Raw genomic sequence first — 13,595 nt, 5'->3', positions numbered from 1 at the left:
TCCTTACTGTTTTCTACAGAAATGCAAAGTGTACCCTTATTACAAAAGAAGAAAATGAAAGCTTCCGAACCCAATCTCTTTATAATCATTTGAACAAACCACATTCCTTACTTGTTTGAGTTTCTCCTTTCCTTACTGCCTTTATTCCTAAATCCCAGCTAAGACTGAGAAGGGGCTTCACAGATATTCTGTTCTAACTCCTGACTCTTTACTTCTCATTATCTTATGAAACTGTTCTTTCCGTTTTTTGAGCTCTAATTACTATAAATGCTACATATTTTGATGAAGTCTGAGTGTAATATCCATCTCTTTGTTGTACTTCTGTGCTTTGAAGTCATGTAGAAGAAATCTTGATCTCTGTTCGTAGTACAGCTCTGTAGTAAGACTAAAAATAGCTGTTATGCCTCCCCACGTGGACTGGCCATAGAGGTATGCCTTTCACAGGTATGCTGGGACAGAGAACCTGGTTGACACCGTCCACCGGCACACCGATGATACTGTGTTTCCCCGAAAATAAGACCTAGCTGGACCATCAGCTCTAATGCATCTTTTGGAGCAAAAATTCATATAAGACACAGGCTTATTTTAATATCATATAATACAATATAATATAACACCGGGTCTTATATAAGTCCGGTTATAATATAATATAATACCAGGTCTAATATAATATAATATATATAATATAATATAGTACTGGGTCTAATGTAATATAATATAATACTGGGTCTAATGTAATATAATATAATATAATATAATATAATATAATATAATATAATATAATATAATATAATATAATATAATATAATATAATACCGGGTCTTACATTAATTTTTGCTCCAAAAGATGCATTAGAGCTGATGGTCCAGCCAGGTCTTATTTTTGGGGAAACACGGTAGGCTGCTCCCACCCAGTGACTGGACACACTGCTACACTTGAACAAAGCCATTCCTGTCCTAAAGGAGATTCATCTCAGAGCCCATCGTGGCATGGGGACTTTCCACAGGTATGGCCAAGACTTTTTCAGAATGGCACTGTGCTCTGCGGTTCTTCCTATACGATTCTTCCTTTCCTCTGTCTTTCACAGGGCTCAGTGCTGAGTCAGTCTGAGGACCCTTCCTAACTACTGCTGCTTTGTCTCCCTTTATCCTTCGCAGACATTTTCCAACAAGTCTCTTGTATACCCAACCTCATCCTGACGTCTGCTGTTTGGGGGATCAAACTGACACACCGAGTGTTATATTTTTTCAGGATACATATTCTCAGTTCATCAGTCTTTTCAATACATAGTGGTGCTTTGAAGACCTTTATCTTCCAGATGCATTCCAGTTGCTCAGTGCTCCTCTCACGGGGGGCACCCATGGAGAACAAACATCTCCCAGGGCTGTCTAAACAGTGCAGACTGGAGCTGCACTTATTCTGAGTAGAGTATTTTTGTTAATGCATTTCAGGATGACATTAACATTTTAGGCAGCTATATCACTCTGTTGATTCATAATGAGCTTAGAGAAAATCAAATGAAGAGTTCGGATTCAGTTAAATAAAATTCAAGGGCACTTTAGCTATCCCATTCAAGCCCTTTGGGATTTGAATCTACTAAGGCTTTTTCACATCCAGTATTTGTAATAAAATTCCTCTTCCCATCCTCTACAGGCAATTAAAAATCTAGGCATAGGTATTTACATCTGTTTCAAATTAATTTTATTTGAAAAATTCCAGCCATCTTACCACATATTATATCAGCTCTCTTACTGCACATTGCATTTCTTACACCTTCTGCCTCCTTAGAATTCCATAAGCATGGCAGCAATATTTAAATCAAAGCTATTGTTCAAAATGCACAGCCATGACTGAAGAGAAGCCACAAGAAACCTGTCTTTACATTAAAACAATCATTACCTTTGGATAGAGTCATTAAGTCATATACATGTTTGCCCAATTATACTGTCATTTATAGCATATTTCTCTATCTTTTCCATGAGGATATCATAAGAAATTTTAAAATGTATTATATAAATATACATAAAGCATACAAGCTCATATTCTTGGTTTATAGATAAGCTATATCACATTATCATATGATATGTTTTGAACCCACATCGGTGCTCAATCTATTAATCCTTTCATGCCTTAGAGCATAAAATTGATATTTGATGCTATTCTAGAAATGTAAAAGGAGGGAGAATGTTTTGTGAATATATCTGACTAATATTAACAGAGTTTATTTACTTCGGTATTACTAGCCATGTAAAAAAGTGAGTAATATTTCAACTCATTGTATATAATAAATTCAATTGTAAGTTTTCCCCCTATTGCTACACTATTCAGACTGAGGTTCTTACAAGATGGCTCATTAGAGCATCATGACAAAAAGAAATTCACTGACAAGTGAATATTCTCAGTGTGAAGAGAATTTCAATAAACATGGTTAAGGAATATGATTCCAAAGACTCACTTAGGTAGAATTTCCAAACCCTTTGCATATCTCTCATTTATTATTATTAAAGGAATTTGGATATCTCTAATACAAAATTATTTAATGCTCAGCAAGATCGTGTCTCCCATTGATAATCACAAAGGATGTCAATTTTGGCTTTTTTGTTTTTTCCTCCTTTTGCGGTAATTCAAAGTATTTGTAGATTTTATTTCTGTTCATACAAATACCATTTTCCAAATAAAATCTTTAAAAAGAGAATTAAATTGACAGCAATGCATTTATTCTAAAACAACAATGAAAGGGTACGTGCTTGGAAAAATGTAGTATTTTCATTCTTTTAAGAGGTTTTCATGTACGGATACTAAGGGATGACTGTAATTAAGTTTTTGGGGAGTCAAAAGTTATATGTGAATTCGGACTGCTGGCAGGGTGGGGGAGGGTGGGGATGAGTGGGCGCCCCCATCCGTCCATTATTCAAGGGTCAACTATATATATATATATACATATATATATATATATATTTGAAAGGTAAATACCGGAGGTACCAAAAGAATATATACGTACAAGTGGACACTTTGGTCAATGTTGCTCAAGCAGTAGTTCACCGTAATCAGAAGTGTCTGGACGCTGATGGTAACCACTTTGAGCACCTCTCGTAATTGCAGAAGTCAAACATGACTTGTATTCATTTTTTGTTATTGGTATATATTGAGTATTACTATTTTAATGACTAGTTTAATAGTTTTTTCTTCTCTTAAATGTATACATTTTTTGGTACCCTCTGTATATGTGTCTAAACTCAACTCTTTCACCTTTTTTTCTCCAGTTTTTTATGGTGAGAGTGCCAGGTTGTGTTTTGTTTTTATGGTGAGAGGGCAAATTATTTCTTTATGTCCTATCCAGAGGGTAACACGAGTTTTAGAAGAAAAGATTGTTATTAACCTCGGCCTGAAGTTGTATGTCAAAAGTAATTTATTTTCTCTTGAAAAACTTACATTTCATCACATTCTGTTTTCATTTACTAAGATGGAATTTTGCTTCCTATAACTTGCACACAGATTACAGATATACTTTTTGTTCTTGAATTTGATAATTATTATTTACCAATTTCTGTTACTCAAAGAGGTAGTATATTTAATATGTTTTATAGTGGGTTACTGCATTGCGAAAAAAAAGTTACACATAAAAAATGTTTAATCAAGTCTTTTTGATTCTCTTACTAAATCTCCAGATATATGCATGGTTAAAATTTGGTATATATACTTTCAAATTTTTACAAGATATGTGCGCACATACACCTGAGGATATTTTTCTATATACTGTATGCTCTGCAACTTGCCTCTTAAGCTTTCTTTTTTTCTCTCTTTTCCTCCCTTCCTTTTTCCTTTCTGTCCTTCCTTCTTTCTTGTAATTACAAACACTACTGTGATGAGTATTCTATTTCCAAAGCATTGACTAGATTTGTATATAATCACTAAAAGTGGAACTGTTAGTTCAAAGGGAAGGCAAGATAGGTATTGCAAAATATGGTGTACCATCTGACCCTCTTTAAATTGTTGAGAGTGCCAGGTGCCTCCTGTATTTAATGCGGCATTAAAATATTTTGACCATTATCAATCTGATACATGAAATATATCTCATGGTTTTTGTTTGCATTTGTTTGATTATTATTTATAGTTCAGCATCTTACTATTTTTTTATTGGCTGAATCTATAAATTGCTTTTTGCATGTCTTTTCATGTTTATTGGAAAGTCTGTGAATTGTTTGTTCCTGTTCCTTTTTTGTTTTTAAAACTAGGGCTGTTAAATATTTTTGTGTTAATCTGTAGGCATTTTTGATATTTTGTATAGTAACCTATTATCTGTAAACTGTATTGCAAACATTTCCTTCACTGTTTTTCAGTTTTGTTTATGATGTTCTTAATTTGGTTTTGGGGGCTATTTGTTATTATAACACTTAAAATTTAGGTTCTCAAATATATAGATTATTTTATAGTTTCTGGGTATCCTTATTAAAAAGGCATTTTTCATTCTAAAGTTATAAAAATGTTCTTTTCATTTTTACATGTAAGTGTACAATTTCTTGGATTTTATTTTTGAGCATAGAAAGAGGTTGTGTAACACTTTTGAAATAAATAGTTACTTTAATTTCTGTATACAACATGTTAGCTAGTTCAATTTTTTATTCACAGATTTAAGATAAAATATTATATTCTAAAGTTTCATACATCTTTGCTTCTGCTTCTGGGCTCTTATCTTGTCTATTGATCAATATACATTTTTGTGCCATTATTATATTTTATTATAGTGATTTTATATTACATTTGTTCATTTACTCAGTGCTTTGTAAGTTTTAAGCACTGTGTGAGGACCTGGGAGTATAACGGGGAACAAGAAAGATAAGGCCCTTGCTTGTGTGTAACTTAGTAAAGAAGACGGATCATCAAAGCAAACAAAGAGGACATGTAATTATAATATAAACGGGCCTAAATTCTATAAAGAAATAAATGGAGTGTCACAAGGCTGAATTAGACCAGATGCTTTTGAAAGAGGTCAGTTTAGCAAACTTCGTTTCATCTGCAACCTTAGTTCCCTTTTGTCAGATAACCAGACATATTCAGAGGTTCCAGGGATGAGGATACGGACATCTCTGGCGGCCCATTATTCTGCCTCCTATAGGAGGTGAGGGAATTGCAGCACTGTGTGAAAGCAAAGATGGGAAAATATAGTCTTGTTTACTGTGGTGAAGAATTGGGATTTAAGCAAGAACCACCCATGCAAATATTTCAAGAGGGTCACGCTATAATTTGATGTTTTTTAAATGACTTTAAAAAAATATATTTGGGTGACAATGGTCTTCAAATCTACATAAGTTTCAAGTCTACCATTCTATAATGCATGATCTATCTATTGCATTATGTCAAATGACTTTAAAAAAATCAGTGTTTTCTTGCTTATGTCAATGATTTACTATTGGAGGTGAACTAAAAGATAAAAATATTTCCAAAACTATAGCAGCAAATTTGATTTAACCCACACTGAATATATGCAAATGTTTGACAGACATCTTTACAATATTGAATCTTTCCACGGCATAGAAATCTATCCTTTCATTTATTTAACCTTATATTTTTAAAAGTTTTTAACCATTTACTTTGGAACTGTGTATTTTGTATTATGTCTAATCTTGGATATTATGTATGATTTTAAAATATTTTAATGTGATATAAGTGATGATTGTTATTTAAATGAAATGCTATTGATTTTTGTGTATTTTAAAAAAATCTGGCAACCTAGTCAAACCTTCTTATTCTTCTATTTTCCACTTGATATTTTTGGCTTTCCAGGTAGATAGTTTTCATATAATATCTATTCTTTGATTTCAATTTTTACACAGCTAACATTTTTCTTAACAAATTGTACTGACAAGGGCTTATAGAACATTAATTAATAATATAAATGGTAAGTGTAGGTATTGATTAGTAATGAATGCTTAATTTTATGAAATGCCTTAGTTTAGCCTTCCCTATTAATGTGTAATATAATGAATTACATCAGTATATTTCTCAATATGATAATATTCTTACATTCCTGGAACAAATGATCACTACTTTTTTCTTGGTACCATATTCTTTGACTTCTGTTGGAATTTATGAGCTAATACTGTTAGGCTATTAATAAGTCATCTATTTGTATGGGATGTTGATCTACCATAGTTTTATTCCATTTTGTTCATTGCATGTTAGAGTTATATCAGCGTCACAAAAATATCTGAAGGTTTTTTCCTACGCTCTGGAACAAAATACAGAACTCTACCCTTTGCTAAAACCTACCTGTAAAGTCTCATGAGTCTATTGTCTTTGTTATTGGTCTATTCAGGCTTTCTAAATCTTTTGTTAGGTGATATTGGTCATTTATACTTTCCAGTAAAATATTTGTATTTGCATATTTATTGATGTAATGTTATGCTTTATTCCTACACAACATTTTAACTTTGTCTCTACAGTTACTTTTTTTCTTATTTCTTTATTCTTGGGAATGTTTGCAAGAAGGTTTCTATTTTGTTAGTATTTATAAAAATAAACTTGCTTTTGTGTACTATACTTGTTTAAAACATTAATTTATATTTTACTTTTATTGTCACTACCATCCAGCTTTCTTTGGGAGAAGACTGACTACAGAACACATGTGCTTGGGTAGGTGTTTTGCTAGAATGAGAGACGAATACTCGATAGAAGTGAGAAAGAAATGTATGCATTTATCATATATTTTGCTGCTTAGATCGAATGTTTTAAAATTTCAGCACTTACATTTTCAAATTCTTTGATTCTTTTTTATTTGTTTGTCATAGTATCATGATCTTGATCTATGGATGCAGTATGTTCTCAGTTTCCACTGAGAATACTAACATTCTCACTACTTTCCTGTTTAACCCTTTTGCATGAGAGAAGAGAACTTACTGTACTTGTCTGAGCTTCTTTTCAGGATATAGAGTGTCCTCCAATGTCACATTATCTGAGAATAGTTCCAATTTATGGAACTAATCGCGTGGATACATATGGTATTGCTGGCGTGGGCTGCTTTCATGCAACACTGAGCTGAGTCTGTATAGCCGGTCAACAGGTAAATACGCTTACCTTCTTCTATTACAAAATCAATTTTCATTGCTACAGGCATGTCTTTTAGCTATACCAACACTTTGTTTTTTTGTTTTGTTTCTGTCTGTTTTGATTTTTTTTTTTCCCTGTGGGGAAACCAGACATAATGCTTTGAGAAGCCATTCCATCCTGACTATGGGAGAATTGTCAAAGTTCTTTGGCTTGCTACCTGCTATCTACTTTCTAAACCAACATAATTTCACCTTCTGATGATGAGTTATTAGGAGTGTCTGTTTCAGACCTAAATTTTAGTTCTTAGTGGTAAGTGCATAAGAAGGACTTACTATAGAAACTAAAGTTTCTGGAGATTTTATTGCTGTGTTGAGTCATTTTATCCTGCATATGTGTGTGTGTGTGTGGCTGGAAGTTAGCTGGAGAACTATCTTTTCTCTCTCTCCTAACACCAATAATCGAAATCTGCTTTGGCAAAATTCCCACATTTCTTAGTTATCAGCCTCACTCAAGTCCATGCATGGAGTAAATACTACAGTCAGGTGTGTTTAGAGATGGGACACTTTTAGAAGTTACTCTGTAGTCTTCCACATGGCGTCTCTGTCACCTCTTCTTTCAACACAGATTTTGGGTTATTTTATTGAAACATTTATCACACTTAATCTTCAGGATAACTTTGTTGTGCTTGAATGCAGTAATAAGTGATACCGACTTGGTATCATCAAGAAATTCTTCAATTCCTTGTCCATTGATAGTACCTGTCTGTAGAATGTCTTTATTTCTGTCCCTTCGTTTTACTTACATGTAATCTTTTGTTGGTGATTAAAATTAGGAATTAATTTGATTTTTCTATATATGCTCCTTACTCCAATAATTTCTTTCCAGGGAGTTCTAAGCTCTTATATACCACCAATGCAGTTTACCAATTTTAATTTAAGTTATAGAGTTAAAGCAAAGTTTATCTAAGATCTGTGGGTTTATAGTGACAGAGAACAGGCGATGGGTTAGGAATCTCATTGATATGGGTGGGATTAATGGTCTTGTTTGTTCTGAAACCATTTTTTTTTTTTTTTCAGTCTCTGGAAATGCAACTATATGTAAATGCAGTCTAGATTTTCTACAGTTACACAGCTCTATACTGGAAGATTCAGGACCTAGAATCTAATTTCTCCCAAAACTAATGTAATTCTTTTCTATTGTTCCAAAAAGTCTGTTTCATCTTTGTGGCTATCAGATAAAGTTTTTGTCTAATCTTCTATGTTCAGGTAGCACATTTTGCAGATGTGAAGACTGAGGCTCATAAAATCTAAGTAATTCCCACGATACCTAGTGAGAAAATGCTAGGATCCAAATTGTCTCTCTCTCATATAGTTGTGCATCTTCTACATGGAGTTAACTTTCTAAATATGAGAGAGAAAAAATTAAAATGATCTAATCTTGCAATATACCAATAAGGCCAGGAGAGACTAGCAAAGGTAAACACGACAGAATCCGAAGCGCTTGTGATTACGTAGTTGAAGAAAGAAATAATGAAGACATAAAATGATCTATATCGTTGTGCTTATTGGAAGAGATAATTCGAACAAACAACCAAAATGACAACAGAAAGATCCACAGCAAACCCAAGGTGGCCTCTTTCCTATGTTATAGAAGAGGGCATGGCTCAGGCACGTTAACTGGTAAAGGTTTCCTGGAGCATCTTGCAGAATTGGATCTCTAGAAACTGTTGCCTGTCTGTGTGCTTGTGGATGTTTCCTGGGCTCCTGATGGCTCCTTGGCTCCCGTTCTGGACTGTGACATTTGGCATCTGCTCCCGTTGGCTCTGGATTTCCTCGACCCCTGGCTGCCCCGGCCCACCCCTGTGACCTGGGTCTTTACCAGGGACTGAACCTGCTGCTCACTTGCTGCTTTTCAGTACTGATGCTGCAAATTCCTGCTCTGCATTCTGCTTACCCTGGCAGTGGTGTCAGTCAGTGGGGACATACGTAGGCAAAGCAAATGGAGGGTTACATAACTATCTAAACAACTCTTGCCAAATTCAGTTCAGGCAGACACATTCATCTTGGTGTGGGTGAGGTATATAGAAAATGAGTCTTTTGATCAGTACTTCCCGGGGATTGTTTGATATGCCACGCAGGGAAGGGGCCCTAGTGTTGCCTTTCTGAGTATGCAGTTATTGCCCAATCCACTGAGCAGAGACAGGCAGTTAAAATATAATCTGTAACCCAGAGATCATCGTTCAGGATTTAAGACAATCAACAACAGTGAAATAGTTTCACAATTTTAAAATCTAATGTTCTGTTTGGGTGGTTCAGGACGACAGGTTCAAAACCCCAAATGCACACATTTAACTCCACGTTATTCAAGCCTCTGGGTTAGAATGAGACCTATTTTCTAAACATCTGCTTCCCTTTCTACCTTCCTCCCTCCCTCTTGCTCTTCTTCCTTCCTTTCCTTTCTTTCTGTCTCTCTGCCTCTTGTCTCTCTTTCAAACTGAATATATTTACCGTAGACAGTATTGCGGAGGACCTTGGTTTACAACAGAGACTAACTATAATGAATGTCTTCAGAGACTGTCTTATCACAACAAGGTGGCTAAAAATGGGAGAATTTTTGTCTGCTTATTTCTAAAAGATGCTTCTAAATTATGGAGGAAAAATTCCTGTCTCTCAGATGAAGACTGTTCTATCACAAATATCAATCTGCCATCAGAAACAAAATATAAAAGGGTCAAGAAGCCTTATGAACGTTGTTATGCTCTTTATTTCCACCTGAATTTAATTTTTTTTTTACATTCTAAAAGGTGTATACATTTTTACATTCTAAAAGATGTGTACATATGCTTTATCAGATATTTGTATTGCAAATATTTATCTTTTTCCCAGTTTGTGACATGTCTTTTCATTTTCTTAGCAATAGCTTTCAAACAGCTAAAGTTTTATTTTGACTGACTCCAGTTTATAAATGTTTAAATGGTTGGTGCTTTTCTTCTCCTATCTAAAAAAAATAATTGGCAAACCTAATGTTACATAGATTTTTTTTCCCATGTTATCTCTTAGAAGTATTATGATTTTAGAATTAGGTTTATGGAATATTTCAATCACTTTAGAAAACAATCTTGCAGTTTCTGATAAGTCAAACATATCTTTACCATATGATCCAGCAGTCTCACTCCTAGGTATTTACTCAAAAGAAATGAAAACATATGTCTAAAAAAAGCCCTATGCATAAATGTTTATAGCAGCTTTTTTCATAATTGCCAAAAATTAGAAACAGTCCAAGTACCATCAACTGGTGAATACGAGGTCTGACAATTAAGTTCGTGAACTTGTTGAAACCATGTTGCTAACCTTTTTTTATATTAGAGGGATTATTCATTATGAATTTGTACCCACTGGACAAATAGTTAACCAAGTTTACTATTTGGAAGTGCTGAAAAGACTGCATGAAAAAGTTAGATGACCTGAACTTTTCGCCAAGATTCATGGCTGTTGCATCACAACAATGTACCATCTAACATGGCACTGTCTGTGAGGGAGTTTTTAGTCAGTAAACAAATAACTGTATTGGAACACCCTACCGACTCATCTGATCTGGTCCCTGATGAGTTCTTTCTTTACCTGAAGATAAAGGAAAGATGGGAAGGAAGTCATTTTGATAACATTCAGGACATCAAGGGTAATACGATGACAGCTCTGATGATCATTCCAGAAAAAGAGTTCCAAAATTACTCTGAGGGGTGGACTAGGCACTGGTGTCCTTGCATAGCTTCCCAAGGGAAATACTTCGGAGGTGACCAGTAGTGGTATTCAGCAATGAGGTATATAGCACTTTTTCTAGGATGAGTTCGCGAACGTAATTTCAGACCTCGTAGATAAATTATAGTGCACTTATATAGTGCACCTACTAATACATGCAATGACAAGAGGTAGATCAAAAGCACTATGCTAAGAGGAAAGGCCACAAAAGCTATGTGGTTTATTATTCTATTTATGTGACATTTTAGAAAATGCAAAAACTATAGAGACAGAAATTATTTTATCAGTGACCAAGGGCTATGGATGCGGGAAAGGGATTGATTACAAAGTGGTATAAAGGAAATTTTTGGAGACATGAAAATTATCTATATTTTAGTGAGAGGTTATGTGACTGTGTTGTTCAAAACCCTTTCAACTGTATATCTAACAAAGATGAACTTTAATAAACGTACATGATACCTTGAAAAACCTGAGTAAATGAAATTTCTTTCAGAGTTCAAACTTTTACATAATTATTTCCAAAGAGATTTTGTTTATAAATCCCTTCTTCCCAACTTTTTGCTATGAATAAACAATTTTTTTCTAGGAAGTGAGAGAACTCAATAATCAATTTTCAGCTCTAGGAGATGTATTAATAGTTTATTACAGAAGCTTCTCCATTCTTCTTAAAAACAACATTTACGTAAGTGTCTCAGGCTAGAAAAGTCAGACAAATGCTAGCCTTTTGCTCTTTATGCATTCCTTGTAAGTTATCTGTGTAGCTATTGCTGCCTTTGCTGCCTTTGCATTAAATTGAGCTCTTTCTTTTTCCCTTTTTCTCACTATCTTAGTTTAGACTTTCATATGATTCAGCTTGGATCAAGGCTTTCAATTGTTTTTCCTTCCCCTGGGGACCAACTCTTCCAATTCATATTGAATACAATAAATCTTAAAATGCAGACTTTATCAAATTACCTAACACATCATGATTACTTCTTCCACTTGCCTTTAAATGCTTTTGGTAATAAAGCTCACTTTGGTTCCAAACAAAATGTTCTTCAAAGAATGGTTGTACTAGGTCTCATATTCAAAATTCTGTATTCATATTTGGAAAAAGAACTGGGATTAGAAGGATGTTTTATCTGTCTTTTGTCTCTTGACAAACCATGTCCAAGACCCATCTTATACCAGGGAAGACTGGAGAAAGAAGAGAAAAACAATTACAGGGGAGATTTAACATATTTTGCACCTTTTCAGAAATAAGCAATAAGAGAAAATCTTTTCAACTTTCTTTGCCTGGGGAATTTGACCTGGCTTTTTGATATGTCACTGTGGTTCAGTTTTTGGGGTGCTGCTCTTGAAACCTATACTTCAGCTAATATATTATTTTCTCCTTTCTCAGAAAGCAGGGCTATGATGTCTTTAATGGCTCAGGTGGAACAGTGAGAGAAGTTTAATAATAAAATATTTTGGAAAAAAAGTAGGAGAGTGGCTGGCATCATTTTTAATGTCAGCATGCTAATTATCTCCCTGGAGGGCATCACTGTCTCCTGCCAATCATGAAGATTCTCCCAGCTGTCAATCACCCAAATGCCTAAACTCTGCCAATTCAAGGAACTTGCATATTCTGTGCTGGAGGCATTTTATTTTCTTTAGCAGCATGAAGCTCCACAAAGATATTACTGCAGTGATTGAAATATAATAACATGCTTGCCTAAAGATTCTACAATGAAACACAGCAATTTCTTCTCTTCTCATGGCCAGGCAAATTGTTTTCAGTGTATTAATTTATTTTCATGTGCATTATATTTAAGAATAAATACATGTGTGTAAGAGGCACTGAGGAAAGGTTGTGTTTTTACTATTTAGGAACCTTGTGAAAATAAAATAATTGTTAGATTTTTATTAGGTCATGACATCACTTTCAATGACTTTAGATAATTACTTTCATACACATACACATACACACAATGAGTTTTGTTCACGGGAAAAATTTTATATCTTGAATTTTTTAAATATAGAATATTTCAACTAAAATTTTAGGCAGCTTTACATATTGAAATCGAAGTTTTTATTCAACTTCAATCAATCACAGGATAGCATTCGATGGCTTTCCTTTGCAGTTTAGTGGATACACGGAATGTTATCCCTCCGAAGTCTGTGTGCTCAATGCTTCAAAAGGCCAAAACTCAAAATGTCAGAATTTGGAGTAAGGAAAGGTTTGTTGATGGAGAAGTTGCCAACCAAGAAGATACAAGACCTAGTGGTATCTCAAATCCTTCTTAAGAAAGTACAGAGTTCAGGTTTCTTTTGCGGCAAGGGGAGGGGGAAATGGGCGGGGCAAAGGTGATTGACAGTAGACATCTGCATGCCAGCAGGAATCTGAGGAAGACTGCTTCATCTGTTGACTCTAGTTGAATTACTCTAGTGGATGAGTCTGGTCACAAGGTTCCCACAAATCTTTGATAAACAATATCTACTTCCCTTACCTCCTTGGAAGAGGCACCTTCTGGGAAGGGGCTGTTTTTATAAAACTTAAGCGTAAGCAGAATTCCTCTAATGATTATCACATCGAGATGCAAGAAGCTATTTACCTGAAGGTCATGGAAACAAAGCAGGCTTGACTAAGGTGGAGTCAGAGAGGCCAAGCATTGCACCCTGTTACAGTATCTACTTTCTTTGTTCACACTTAGACTTTTGGAGAGTAATCAGTGAAATGGTCAAACACAGAACACTGTATGCAATAGCCAAATTCTGAATGATTGATCTATTTTCAGGGAGAATTTATATGTTAAGGGGCTAAAAACACAC

The 13,595-nt window shown here is 34.6% G+C and overlaps 1 long non-coding RNA gene across 2 annotated transcripts in view; it reads left to right on the top strand.

Annotated features, from left to right (window-relative positions):
• LOC141570726 (uncharacterized) overlaps window positions 1-8,100 on the top strand; it is a 29,703-nt gene extending 21,603 nt beyond the window's left edge. The window contains exons 2-4 of one of the 2 annotated variants that reach the window (XR_012495173.1): window positions 6,592-6,633; window positions 6,923-7,060; window positions 7,197-8,100. This is a non-coding gene — a long non-coding RNA (uncharacterized LOC141570726). The remainder of the gene's footprint in view (window positions 1-6,591; window positions 6,634-6,922; window positions 7,061-7,196) is intronic. The other variant, XR_012495172.1, reaches the window with a different exon arrangement.
• Window positions 8,101-13,595: the final 5,495 nt, after the last annotated feature.

The sequence above is a fragment of the Rhinolophus sinicus genome, linkage group LG03, assembly GCF_036562045.2.
Source record: "Rhinolophus sinicus isolate RSC01 linkage group LG03, ASM3656204v1, whole genome shotgun sequence".
In the NCBI taxonomy this organism is placed as follows: Eukaryota; Metazoa; Chordata; class Mammalia; order Chiroptera; family Rhinolophidae; genus Rhinolophus; species Rhinolophus sinicus.
The sequence above is the reverse complement of the archived record's forward strand: the minus strand, read 5'-3'. Positions and strand labels throughout refer to the sequence as shown.